The sequence below is a fragment of the Balaenoptera musculus genome, chromosome 4 (genome assembly GCF_009873245.2).
Source record: "Balaenoptera musculus isolate JJ_BM4_2016_0621 chromosome 4, mBalMus1.pri.v3, whole genome shotgun sequence".
NCBI classification, from domain to species: Eukaryota; Metazoa; Chordata; class Mammalia; order Artiodactyla; family Balaenopteridae; genus Balaenoptera; species Balaenoptera musculus.
In genome coordinates this window covers 80,738,480-80,752,835 of record NC_045788.1, presented here as the reverse complement: position 1 = coordinate 80,752,835, position 14,356 = coordinate 80,738,480, and positions in this window count along the sequence as shown.

The following is a 14,356-nucleotide window of genomic DNA, read 5'->3' as shown; positions in this document are numbered from 1 at the left end:
TGTCATTGTTTAGTGATATAATTAAGTCCACCTTACCAACTGGTGGGCTCTTTTAAATTACCCTACTACTCATTACAAATTAAAATTTACCCTGCTTTCAATGCATATAAGCATTATAGAAAGAATATAGGCAAAGGATTAGCTATATTTGAAGTGAACTTAAAAAAACTGAGCATTGGAAAACACTAGCTATATTGTCCTCCAATCCCTTCACATGATGAAATTGAGTCCAGGCGATGTTAACAGACTTTCCTTAAAAATACGTGTGGTAGTCTCCTCGCCTCACTTCCTACCTCATCTGGTGCTGCCTGGCGACGCGCTCCCAGGGCTGAAAGTCATGCCATCAGTGAGGCCGCTCGCAGGCATGCGTGAGACGCCTGCCATTGTTCCCACCGAGAGCCCTGGGGGCCCCTCAGACCAAGCTGCTGCCCAACCTCCCGTGGGTAGCCACCCGCCCGTCAGCTCATGCTGTTCCCGCCACCTCCGCCATGCCAACCCAGCAGCCTGTGATTCTGGGAGGAAGAATTCCGGCCTCTCTCAGAAGAGGAATTCAAATGCACAGAGGACTCTCCTCATTTGCATAAGCTTCAGGCCTCACAAAACCTGGTTCCTTCCTGCTGGCTGTCAATAAGAAAGCTATCACAGGACAGCCCGGATAAGTACTCTAAGGCAAAGCAAAAATTTTTAAAGGTAATCAAACTGCAGTCTTGTGTGGAAACCTATGTGATGTCCTCCAACCTCAGGACCAGACTATCCCCTCTCCTCCAGCCAGTTGTGGAGAAGTTGTGAAGGAAATGGCAATGATTCTGGATTCCATTTGAGGTTTAATTACTGAGTTGCCTGGGAGCCCAATGGGAGGGTGGCCTCACTGAGGCTCTTGTCTCTGGAGGGACCCCACCAGCTGAAGCGGCGACCATCCTTGGGACTGCAGGTCAGTACTTTTCCTGAAGTCAGAGCTGGTTCCAGGGAGGTTGACCACTGTATATCTCTCCAAGTACAGCGGCAAAGCATCTCTAACAAAGACCAGTCTACAGATGAGGAAACAGACATTGAAGCACAGAGAAGTTAAGGCACTTACTCAAAGTCACATAGACACCGTGTGGTTGACGGGGTGTGGGTGCTCTGGCCAGGTGTCAGGCCTGAGCCTCTGAGGTGGGCGAGCTGAGTTCAGGTCACTGGACCACCAGAGACCTCTCAGCCGCACGCAATATCACTTGGCGAGAGCTCTCCCAGAGATCTCCGTCTCAATGCTAAGACCCAGCTCCACTCAACGACCAGCAAGCTCCAGTGCTGGACACCCCATGCCAAACAACTAGCAAGACAGGAACACATCCCCACCCACTGGCAGAGAGGCTGCCTAAAATCATAATAAGTTCACAGACACCCCAAAACACATCACCAGACGAGATCCTGCCCACCAGAAAGACAAGATCCAGCCTCATCCACCAGAACACAGGCACCAGTGCCCTCCACCAGGAAGCCTACACAACCCATTGAACCAACCTTACGCGCTGGGGGACAACACCAAAAACAACAGGAACTATAAACATGCAGCTTGCGAAAAGGAGACCCCAAACACAGTAAGTTAAGCAAAATGAGAAGACAGAGAAATACAAGGCAGATGAAGGGGCAAGGTAAAAACCTACCAGACCAAACAAATGAAGAAGAAATAGGCAGTCTACCTGAAAAACAATTCAGAGTAATGATAGTAAGGATGATCCAAAATCTTGGAAATAGAATGGAGAAAATACAAGAAGCGTTTAACAAGGACCTAGAAGAACTAAAGAGCAAGCAAACAATGATGAACAACACAATAAATGAAATTTAAAAATGATCTAGAAGGAATTAATAGCAGATTAACTGAGGCAGAAGAATGGATAAGTGAGCTGGAAGATAAAATAGGGGAAATAACTACTGCAGAACAGAATAAAGAAAAAATAATGAAAAGAATTGAGGACAGTCTCAGAGACCTCTGGACAACATTAAATGCACCAACATTCAAATTACAGGGGTTCCAGAAGAAGAAGAGAAAAAAAAAGGGACTGAGAAAATATTTGAAGAGATTATAGTTGAAAACTTCCCTAATATGGGAAAGGAAACAGTCAATCAAGTTCAGAAAGCACAGAGAGTCCCATACAGGATAAATCCAAAGAGAAACACACCAAGACACATATTAATCAAACTATCAAAAATTACATACAAAGAAAAAATATTAAAAGCAGCAAGGAAAAAGCAACAAATAACATACAAGGGAATCCGTATAAGGTTAACAACTGCTCTTTCAGCAGAAACTCTGCAAGCCAGAAGGGAGTAGAAGGACATATTTAAAGTGATGAAAGGGAAAAACCTACAACCAAGATTACTCTACCCAGCAAGTAACTCATTCAGATTCGATGGAGACATTAAAACCTTTACAGACAGCAAAAGCTAAGAGAATTCAGCACCACCAAACCAGCTTCACAACAAATGCTAAAGGAACTTATCTAGGCAGGAAACACAAGAGAAGGAAAAGACCTACAATAAGAGACACAAAACAATTAAGAAAATGGTAATAGGAACACACATACCAATAATTACCTTAAATGTAAATGCATTAAATGCTCCAACCAAAAGACACAGACTGGCTGAATGGATACAAAAACAAGACCCATATATATGCTATCTACAAGAGACCCACTTCAGACCTAGGGACACATAAAGACTGAAAGTGAGGGGATGGAAAAAGATATTCCATGAAAATGGAAATCAAAAGAAAGCTGGAGTGGCAATTCTCATATCAGACAAAATAGACTTTAAAATAGAGACTATTACAAGAGACAAAGAAGGACACTATATAATGATCAAGGGATCAATACAAGAAGAAGATACAACAATTGTAAATATTTATGCACCCAACATAGGAGCACCTCAATACATGAGGCAAATTCTAACAGCCATAAAGGGGAAATTGACAGTAACAATCATAGTAAGGGACTTTAACACCCCATTTTCACCAATGGACAGATCATCCAAAATGAAAATAAGGAAACACAAGCTTTAAATGACACATTAAACAAGATAGACTTAATTGACATTTATAGGACATTCCATCCAAAAACAACAGAACGCACCTTCTTCTCAATTGCTCAAGGAACATTCTGCAGAATAAATCATATCTTGGGTCACAAATCAAGCCTTGGTAAATTTAAGAAAACTGAAATCATATCAAATATCTTTTCTGACCACAACGCTATGAGTCTAGATATCAATTACAGGAAAAAAAAAGTGTAAGAAATACAAACACATGGAGGCTAAACAAAACAATACAGAATAATCAAAAGATCACTGAAGAAATCAAAGAGGAAATCAAAAAATACCTAGAAACAAATGACAATGAAAACACGATGGCCCAAAACCTATGGATTGCAGCAAAAGCAGTTCTAAGAGGGAAGTTTATAGCAATACAATCCTATCTCAAGAAACAAGATACATCTCAAACAAACTAACCTTACACCTAAAGCAATTAGAGAAAGAAGAACACAAAAAACCCCAAAGTTAGCAGAAGGAAACAAATCATAAAAATCAGATCAGAAATAAATCAAAAAGAAATGAAGGAAACAATAGCAAAAATCAATAAAACTAAAAGCTGGTTCTTTGAGAAGATAAACGAAATTGGTAAACCATTAGCCAGACTCATTAAGAAAAAAAAGGGAAAAGACTCAAGTCAATAGAATTAGAAATGAAAAAGGAGAAGTAACAACTGACACTGCAGAAATACAGAGGATCATGAGAGATTACTACAAGCAACCATACGCCAATAAAATAGACAACCTGGAATAAATGGACAAATTCTTAGAAAAGCACAACCTTCTGAGACTGAACCAGGAAGAAATAGAAAATATAAACAGACCAATCACAAGGACTGAAATTGAAACTGTGATTAAAAATCTTCCAACAAACAAAAGCCCAGGACCAGAGGGCTTCACAGGCGAATTCTATCAAACATTTAGAGCAGAGCTAACACATATCCTTCTCAAACTCTTCCAAAATATAGCAGAGGGAGGAACACTCCCAAACTCATTCTGTGAGGCCACCATCACCCTGATACCAAAACCAGACTAAGATGTTACAAAAAGAGAAAACTACAGGCTCATACTACTGATGAACATAGATGCAAAAATCCTCAACAAAATACTAGCAAACAGAATCCAACAGCACATTAAAAGCATCATACACCATGATCAAGTGGGGTTTATCCCAGGAATGCAAGGATTCTTCAACATACGCAAATCAATCAATGTGATACACCATATTAACAAATTGAAGGATAAAAACCATATGATCATCTCAATAGATGCAGAAAAAGATTTTGACAAAATTCAACACCCATTTATGATAAAAACCCTCCAGAACGTTGGCATAGAGGGAACTTACCTCAACATAATAAGGGCCATATATGACAAAGCCACAGCCAACATTGTTCTCAATGGTGAAAAATTGAAACCATTTCCACTAAGATCAGGAACAAGACAAGGTTGCCCACCCTCACCACTATTATTCAACACAGTTTTGGAAGTTTTAGCCACAGCAATAATAGATGAAAAATAAATAAAAGGAATCCAAATCGGAAAAGAAGTAAAACTGTCACCGTTTGCAGATGACATGATACTATACTTAGAGAATCCTAAAGATGCTACCAGGAAACTACTAGAGCTAATCAAAGAATTTGGTAAAATAGCAGAATACAAAATTAATGCACAGAAATCTCTTGCATTCCTATACACCAATGATGAGAAATCTGAAAAAGAAATTAAGGAGACCCTCCCATTTATCATTGCAAAAAAAGAATAAAATACCTAGGAATAAACTTACCTAAGGAGACAAAAGACCTGTATGCAGAAAACTATGAGACACTGAAAGAAATTAAAGATGATACAAACAGATGGAGAGATAAACCATGTTCTTGGATTGGAAGAATCAACATTGTGAAAATGACCATATGACCCAAAGCAATCTACAGATTCAATGCAATCCCTATCAAATTACAATAGCATTTTTCACAGAACTAGAACAAAAAATTTCACAATTTGTATGGAAACACAAAAGACCCCGAATAGCCAAAGCAACCTTGAGAAAGAAAACCAGAGCTGTAGGAATCAGGCTCCCTGACTTCAGACTGTACTACAAAGCTACAGCAATCAAGACAGTATGGTACTGGCACAAAAATAGAAATATAGATCAATGGAACAGGATAGAAAGCCCAGAGATAAACCCACGCACATATGGTCACCTTATCTTTGATAAACAAAGCAAGAATATATAATGGAGAAAAAACAGCCTCTTCAATAAGTGGTGCTAGTAAAACTGGACAGCTACATGTAAAAGAATGAAATGGGAACACTCCCTAAGACCATACACAAAAAATAAACTCAAAATGGATTAAAGACCTAAATGTAAGGCCAGACACTATAAAACTCTTAGAGGAAAATATAGGCAGAACACTCGTTAACATAAATCACAGCAAGATCCTTTATGACCTACCTCCTAGAGAAATGGAAATAAAAACAAAAATAAACAAATGGCACCTAATGAAAGTTAAAAGCTTTTGCACAGCAAAAGAAACCATAAACAAGACGATAAACCAACCCTCAGAATGGGAGAAAATATTTGCAAATGAACAACTGACAAAGGATTAATCTCCAAAATATACAAGCAGCTCATGCAGCTCAATATCAAAAAAAAAACCCAATCCAAAAATGAGCAGAAGACCTAAATAGACATTTCTCCAAAGAAGATATACAGATTGCCAACAAACACATGAAAGGATGCTCAACATCACTCATCATTGGAGAAATGCAAATCAAAACTACAATGAGGTATCACCTCACACTGGTCAGAATGGCTATCATCAAAAAATCTACAAACAATAAATGCTGGAGAGGGTGTGGAGAAAAGGGAACCCTCTTGCACTGTTGGTGGGAATGTAAATTGCTATAGCCACTATGGAGAACAGTATGGAGTTTCCTTAAGAAACTAAAAACAGAACTACCATACAACCCAGCAATCCCACTACTGGGAATATACCCTGAGAAAAACCATAATTCAGAAAGAATCATGTACCACAATGTTCATTGCAGCTCTATTTACAATAGCCAGGACATGGAAGCAACCTAAGTGTCCATCAACAGATGAATGGATAAAGAAGATGTGGCACATATATACAATGGAATATTACTCAGCCATAAAAAGAAACGAAATTGAGTTATTTGTAGTGAGGTGGATGGACCTAGAGTCTGTCATACAGAGTGAAGTAAGTCAGAAAGAGAAAAACAAATACCGTATGCTAACACACATATATGGAATCTAAAAAAAAAAAAAAAGTTTCTGAAGAACCTAGGGGCAGGACAGGAATAAAGATGCAGATGTAGCGAATGGACTTGAGGACACAGGGAGGGGGAAGGGTAAGCTGGGACGAAGTGAGAGAGCGGCATGGACATATATACACTACCAAATGTAAAATAGATAGCTAGTGGGAAGCAGCTGCATAGCACAGGGAGATCAGCTCGGTGCTTTGTGACCACCTACAGGGGTGGGATAGGGAGGGTGGGAGGGACATGCAAGAGGGAGGGGATTTGGGGACATATGTATATGTATAGCTGATTCACTTTGTTATACAGCAGAAACTAACACAACATTGTAAAGCAATTATACTCCAATAAAGATGTTTTAAAAAATAAAATGAAAGAAAAAAATATATAAACACCTGTGGTAGAGCCAAAGCTGGAACTTTTGTATTCATTTTCTCCCTGACACCATACTGACCTATGGGTTAGTGAAAGAACCATAAAGATCTCTCTACCCAAAGGTAGGGATATGCGGCAATCACTTAGAGCAGGAGATAATAGCAGCTACAGCAGGAGTGACAACGGGAATGTAGACAATTAGACAGTCTGAAATTGTCAAGAGTGCTTGAGAGGAAGAACTAATGCATACAGCATTTGAAATAAGAAACAAGAGAACATATACTAGTGTTAAAACATAAACATATTAATGTTATTGAATGTAGCTGGGAATTCTACACTTAAATAATTTAAATGTTGCATCTGGGAGATACAATACTGCACATTATGACAATGAAACTAATTTGGAAAAATAAAACCTAAAGCACATGTTAACAATGAGGCTTTTTGATTATTGAATGCACACTAGGAGGAAAAAACAGAATTTAAAAAACTTGTGTGTGAGTGTGTGTTTGATAGTCCATACAGCTGCTCCCTGGGACAGGTAGTTCTAGAATGAATAGGAAGGAGGATGGTTGGGTGGGGGAGCAGGACTCTTTACACAAAGTAGCTGCAGAAACCAGCTGAGGCTAAGCCATGTACAGCAAAACTCAACCCCACATCCTAGTGGTTGAGGGAAATCCGAAGAAATCGATCACACTGTTATTTTAGAAAAGGAAACAGGGACATAAATGACATCCTTTGAAAACAAAAAAACCTACAGATAAAAATAACCCACAAGATCTCTTAAAGCTCTTTAGAAACATTTGAAAGCCTGGATTAAATGTAAGTCCAGAAAGGAAGAAAGGGAGGGAGGGAGGGAGGGAGGAAGGGAGGGAGGAAGGGAGAGAGAGAGGGGGAGGGAGAGGGAGACAGAAAAAAAAGCTTTAAAAAGTTCTGTTACCCACTAATAAAGTGCAATATAAGATATATTAAAAGGCAGAGGAAAAACATAAAAATAAATATGTACAAAATATAAATAGATTTTAAAAAACAAGGAAGGCCACAAAAGGTGGTACTTCAAGTACAACTTAGGAATTATAGGAGTCCAAAGAAAGAAACTAAGGAAGAGCATGCAAAAGTTTAGGGAGCCTAATATAAGTTCTTTAAGTGTAGCAAAGGGAGGGGATCAGGAGGAGAATTACACAAACCACCTGGCCACAGGAATGAGAAAGCATACCCAGAGTAAAAAGGTAAAAGCCAGGAAACTAGATCTTTTGCCTCAGTCTATCTCAAGGTTGTTACCTGTTTCTTATTTTAAAGGGGCAATGAGATCAAAGGATGCTAGATATGTGTGTGATCTTCGAAAACAAATTCACACACCAAATGTAGATGAGTCATCCTTGTTGGATGGCATCCATCTACAAATTCTAAAAGTAACTTAAAGGTGGGACCTTGAGATGGTAGATCAATGTAGATGCGCTTTTAAACTGTCACATTCTAGGCCATTGGAGATTTGCCAGAGAGATCTCCCCACGAGCAGTCATCAAAGAAGAGCCAGGTGAAACTCCCTTTCATAATGAAGTCAAATCCCAGTGAAAAGCATCAAACAATTGATGCTCTGTCCCCACTAGCAGAGAAGGGAGAGTGGAGACGAAAGAGCACTGGGCCAGGTGGGAGACCGCCATACTGTTGACTAGCATTTTATCTCACTTCAGTTACTGAGCCTCCTAAGGTCTCAGTTTCCTCGTCCTTAAAAGGGGTTGAAGAATCACTAACCAAATAAAGTAAAATAAAATAAAAAGTAATGATTCAAGGAAATAACATGACTGTAAGTATCAAATAACAGCTGAAACTGTTATCTTTAAAGCTTTCTTTATGTTGCCAGGCACTGAACTAGGTATCTTGCATGCAATCCTCACATTGCAGGTGCTCAATACTCTTACCTTTCTTTCTTCCCCAGAGAGTATTCTTGGGGCCCAGAGAAGTTAATTTATGTGAAAGCACTTCATAAAGTATAAATTGTTGTGAGCACGTGGGTACTTATGAAGAGATCATGGGATCTATTAACAAGGATGTATCAATGAACAAGCAACTAAACAAGCTATTGGAGGAAAACCAGCATGGTTTCTGAAAGATGAAATAACACTGGATTAATATGCTAGTCAGTTTCCAAAGTTTGCTAAAAACCACTAAGGTCATGAAGCAAGAACAAATTAATTATGGATGGCATCATGTAATATCTCCCTAGTTTAAAAACCAAAGCACTCACCAAAAATTGTATTCAATAGGGCACTGATGAATAGATTATGGTATGGGACAATATGCAATTGTTAATAAAGATGTTGTAGGTGAATATTTGATAATAGAGAAAAACATTTCACGACATGCTATTAAAAGAGAAGAATAAATCACAAAGTATATGTAAATCATGATCCTAATTTTATAACTAACGCCTGAGGATGGGAGGGAGTCTGGAATGGTATACAACCAAAAAAAGTTAATATAGATTTCTCTAGTACTGAATATATAATTAGTTTTTTCATTTTTTCCAGTGCTTTTCTGTGTTTTCTCATTTTTCTACAATGAACACATTAATTTATAATGAGAAACTTTTAAAATACAAATGATTCTTTAAACCCTATCAGGGAAAACTGTAGCTTCACTCATTCTAAGAATGTTAAAAAAAAAAAAAAAAAAAAAAAAAAAAAGCAAGCTTTGCTTTGGAATGCAGTGGGAAGCACTTCAAAGTTCCTTCAGTGTTGCCAAGGTTTATTTAACAATATTTTCTCACCATATATTATACAAGAACAGAACTAAACAGATGGTCTACATCGGAAACCCAGCAATCTAGGAAAAGCTACCCTCACTACCTACTCATCATATATTCCATACTATACACTACACACACAACTCCTTATTGCCTTATTAATAACATACCTGCCTCACTCTTACATAGATCCCTATGTCAAAGTCATCCCACAGGACACACACATCTGTGTGTATGTGTGTGTCTTCAGAAGATGATGTGATAGAGATATTCACACTCAAGATATGAGCCGACTTACTTTAAAAATTACCTTCTTGCCTCACATATTTGTAGATTTTATACAGAAAAACTAAGTAGCTTGGAATTTGCAGTAAACAAAGGCAAGGCTTGCATTTGACTCAGTATTATGTATGCAAATGGCATCTTGGCATCAAATTAGTCTTCCAGAAGCAACATTTCCTTTATGTCACTTCCTTCCTGAACCAATCAATGGCCCTTTATTTCTTTCAGGAGCAAGTACAAATGGCTCAGCCTGGCATCCCAGCTTCACACCGAGTCTCCAGGCTTCTTTGTCAATATTTTCCAGCAACAACCCTTAACTCTACTCGGGCTGCAGACCATACTACAACCCAAACACATCACATCCTTTCTCTGTTCTTTTGTTTGTGTTATTTTCCCCAATGGAAGTATCCTTCATCTTTTTCCTTCCCCCTATAAATCTTTCTAGCCTTCAATGTCAGACTTAAGACCATTTCCATGATACATTCCCATCCTCTGGTTTCTTTAACTTATTTTCTGAACAAATCTGTTTTACAGTTTATCATATTTTGTCTATTACTCTTCAGGAAATTATTTCTTAAGAATACTAGACTCCCAGTAAATACATATTGAATTAAGCTCAAACATCCAGTGGTATAAAGTTTTATAGAGGTGAGGTAGAAAATGTAACAAAAAAGAGCTAGTGTTATGATTTTAGTGACTTTATTGGAAATAAATGATGCTACTGCCAATTACGAAAGGATTCGGTTCTTTTTTAATCTGGCCTTAAAACCAGGTCAGCAAGACCCTCTCCTTGAAAAGACTTTGTTGGGAATTAGTTTTTGTTTTTTTTTTTCTAAATGTACCTGAATGGAATAAAACTGAATTCTTTTAAAATGGTATTTAATTCAGCCGTTTTGCTAATTAAGACTAGACTTCTCCCCAATCAAAATAAAATCATAGAGTCATCTAATTTTTGGAGCTCAAAGAGAACTTAGACATTATCTCCAGAATAAGTAACGTGCCCAAGGCTACATAGATGGTGAGTCAAAAAAGATTTTTTTTTATTCTATAAGTCATTCCCATTTATACCACTATTTAGGGTAATGCAGTGCAAGGAAAAGGACCTGGATTTGGCGACAGAAGCCCAGGCTTCTAACACAAGCCCAGTTTTACTAAGTTGTAGAGTGGAAATAATAGCATATGACCTCACAACATTGTTAGTAATGGGTAGGAACAGGTGAGAAGTAACATATAAGCATGGCCACTTTAAATTGTCAACTTTGTATTCTCGTTCTAAACTGCAACGGTTGTTTACACACTTGTGTGCCAGAGAACCTCACTCAACCAAGCCCTAAGGATTCTGCCCCTGAATCTCTCATCAATGCATTCACTCTCTCTCCAATGCTACAACCTTAGCCCAAACTACCAAGATCTCTGTTCTTATCTAATAAAAGCCTCTGAGGTGGCTTCTCCCCATCACTCTTTTCCTTTTCCTATACTGCAGCCAGAGTCCTCTTTCAAAAACTCACACCTATGTGGCACTTTCCTTCATTAAAACCCTTCAATACCTTCCCTCACTTTTGCCCCTTAGGCTAAATCTTACATCCTTGCAAAGCTCCTCAAGGCCCTGCAGCGTTGGGCTTAGTTCACCCATCAAGGTTTACCTTGTCATTTTCCTCTTTGGTCTTTGCACCCTTCTCCTCCTCCTTCAGTTTCTGGAAAATGCTAGTCTCCTTCATAACTCACACCTTGGCAATACACCTCTTTGCTGGGAAAGCCCTCTCTCCACATAGCTAACTCTTACTCATCATTCAAATCCAATTACATGTGAATTCCTCAAGAAAAGCCTTCCAAGCTCCCAAGGCTAAGCTAAGTCTCCCTAAAATACATCCTCATAGTACCCTAAATTCTCCTTCATTATTTATTACAATGGTAATTAATTTGTTATCTTTTAAGTGCCTATCTCCTTTGCTATAAGGTTTATAGGAGTGTTTGCTTAGGCTTAATAAATATTTATGGAAGAAAGGGAGGGAGGGAGGAATTTAGATGTTTCTTGGATATCCAGCCACACTCTTATTAACCCGTACTTTGTATACACCCCAACTAGCTGGCATAACTACCCATCCCTCATGCTGCACACATGATACAAACAAAAATAACTTTAAACCCACAGAATGCCCACTCTTCTCCTTCCTCCTCAGCTCAAACCACAGTATTGCCTAATGGGAAAGACAGGAAATTAAAATTTCAGTAACAAAACCATAGTAGTCACTAGGAGCAGTTTCAAGCCTGCATCTGATATGCCAGCACCGGGTTGGGTTGGGTCAGTGGGATTAGTCTTATCTCTGATACATGAGACAGAAATCACACTTTCTTCCCATTGCTGTTCAGACGGAGCGTCCCCAGTGGAAAGCAGGCCTGATCGCAGGCTGCCTGGATCAGACCGACCCAGCCAGAATTCCCCTGAGTATTCGTCAGGGACAGTGAACCTGGGTTTCCTCCCAACATCTTGCTGCTCTGTCCTGAAGAGACAGAGGCATGTATCCCCTCTCCTGGGAGTAGGATACAGCTTCTGGGGCTGCCGGTTGGAAGGAAGGGGAGATGACAGGAGGGGGAGACGTAAGCCTCCTTTCCTGCCCATCCCTGGGAGTACACAACTGCCTTCTCAAGAAGAGAAAAGAGAGCAGGTTCCTGAAACAGGGTTTGAAAGACATTTATATAAATTCTTGCTTCCTCATAAAACACTTGGTATTCATTCAATTTAAAAACAAAATTGTATCATGGGTTTAAATGTACCTAATTCTGCACTTAAGGCTATAAAAACAGCCCTATAAATGATGCCTATAGAGAATCCCTTAATATCACTGATATTTCAATGGAAGACAAATACTAATTATACATATCGACAATGTCAGCGTATTTCCCTGCATAACTTCCTTTTTTCCCCTGACTTTCTCCATAGTGAATAAGATAGGAGGGACATAAAGGAAGAGAAGGGATGGAGGTTATTTGAGCAGTAGAGTTCTGGTCTGCTGACACCCTCAGCAAGATTCATTAATCTTGGAGATTCTCACTCTCATTTACTAAACAACAGTGATTCACACAGAGTTACACAGTCACAGTAGCAAAGTTCATCGGAATCTAGATCCCCTAGCCTTTCTTCCCTCCTTCAGCAATTCCTCAGCACTGCAAGCTAAAATATTAAGTGAGGCTCCTGTAGGCTTATGAAAAAGGGAAACAAAGGGTGGCTAGCATGGAATTAAAAATGGACACGTTTTCCTTCCATTTTTTGCTTTGCTCTGTTTTGTGTTTTGGCTTAAGCCCTTTGAGCAAAGTGCGAAGGCAGAAGCAGCTTACGCAGCCCATATCAATCCTGGTGTCTCCCGTCAGCATTAGGTTAGCACTGGGAGCTTAATAGGGCTCTCACCCAAGTCCAGGGAAATAAAGGATGGAGGCTGGGAGAGAGATAGCTATGAACACTGGCAAATTCTTTTCAGTCAGTGGCAAGCAACCAGATAATTCTTTTTAATTTAACGCTTTATCTTCTCTAGCAGAGACACATAGGACATCTGCTTGAAGCATCATACCTTTCAAAGCATGCAAATGACATCAGACAGGCACCATTATCCCAATCCAGTAAATAAGGAAACTGAGACTTACATGAGATTATAGTCTACATTTCATCGGGAAACTATCAATAGATTCAAAATCAGTACCTACATTTTATTATGCGTGTCTCAAGCATTCTCACTTGACCACCTTCCCTACTTAGTGTCCAGACTAGCACTTCTTATGTTGGCAGCACTGATGTTTTTAAATAGCAAAGAATGATACAGAACACAAGGAAATCTTGGTTGGCGGAGGGGCAACGGTATGAAGGAAAGGCTCATGCAAGGAAAATTATTAATTTGTTTCAAATCATTCTACCCTATCAGGCATGGTGGAAAGGAACATAGTAAAGAAAACATCCTATGTAGGAAAATATGATAAACAAGATCTTCACAGTACAAATATTGTTACGTGCTAGAAGACAGGGTTGGCTTTAGGATCTGACCACAATTGTGGAAACTGAATTACTGTCTTCTGGGGTTGGCCTGTAGACAGTTAACAACTGGAATAAGAAAAGATATCCTAAGGCCTCTGGTCAATTGCTTTACTTCTAGACTGTATTGTGCCTCTCTAGATTAATAAGCTACTTCTAAAGAACTCCCACAAAGAGATATGATATACATTTTCAGCAGTCATCATGGTAATTCGACCGGGTCGCTGGGGTGGGAGGGTGTGTGTTGCATCACAATACAAACTGAAAGCTTATGACAAGGTCTGTTCGACCACCTATGAAATCCAGAGAGAAGACAACAAACACTCAACAAAGGGTAAAGGCCAGGCTCCTCAGAATGTTCATGTTAGTACTGTTTTTAAATAAGTGATGTCAGATATTTCCTGAGAATGCACGTGCCTTAGAAAAAAGGAACTGTTTCTCCCGAATCTCCAACAAAGGGGCCTCGCTGCAGTGCGCGCGCATTGTTGACAACAACGATGGCGGCGGCGATGAAGACAAGGGCAACGTTCCCACTTTGCAGGAAATCAGAACTTATGGAGGGTGCCTTCTTACGTTATTTGGGTA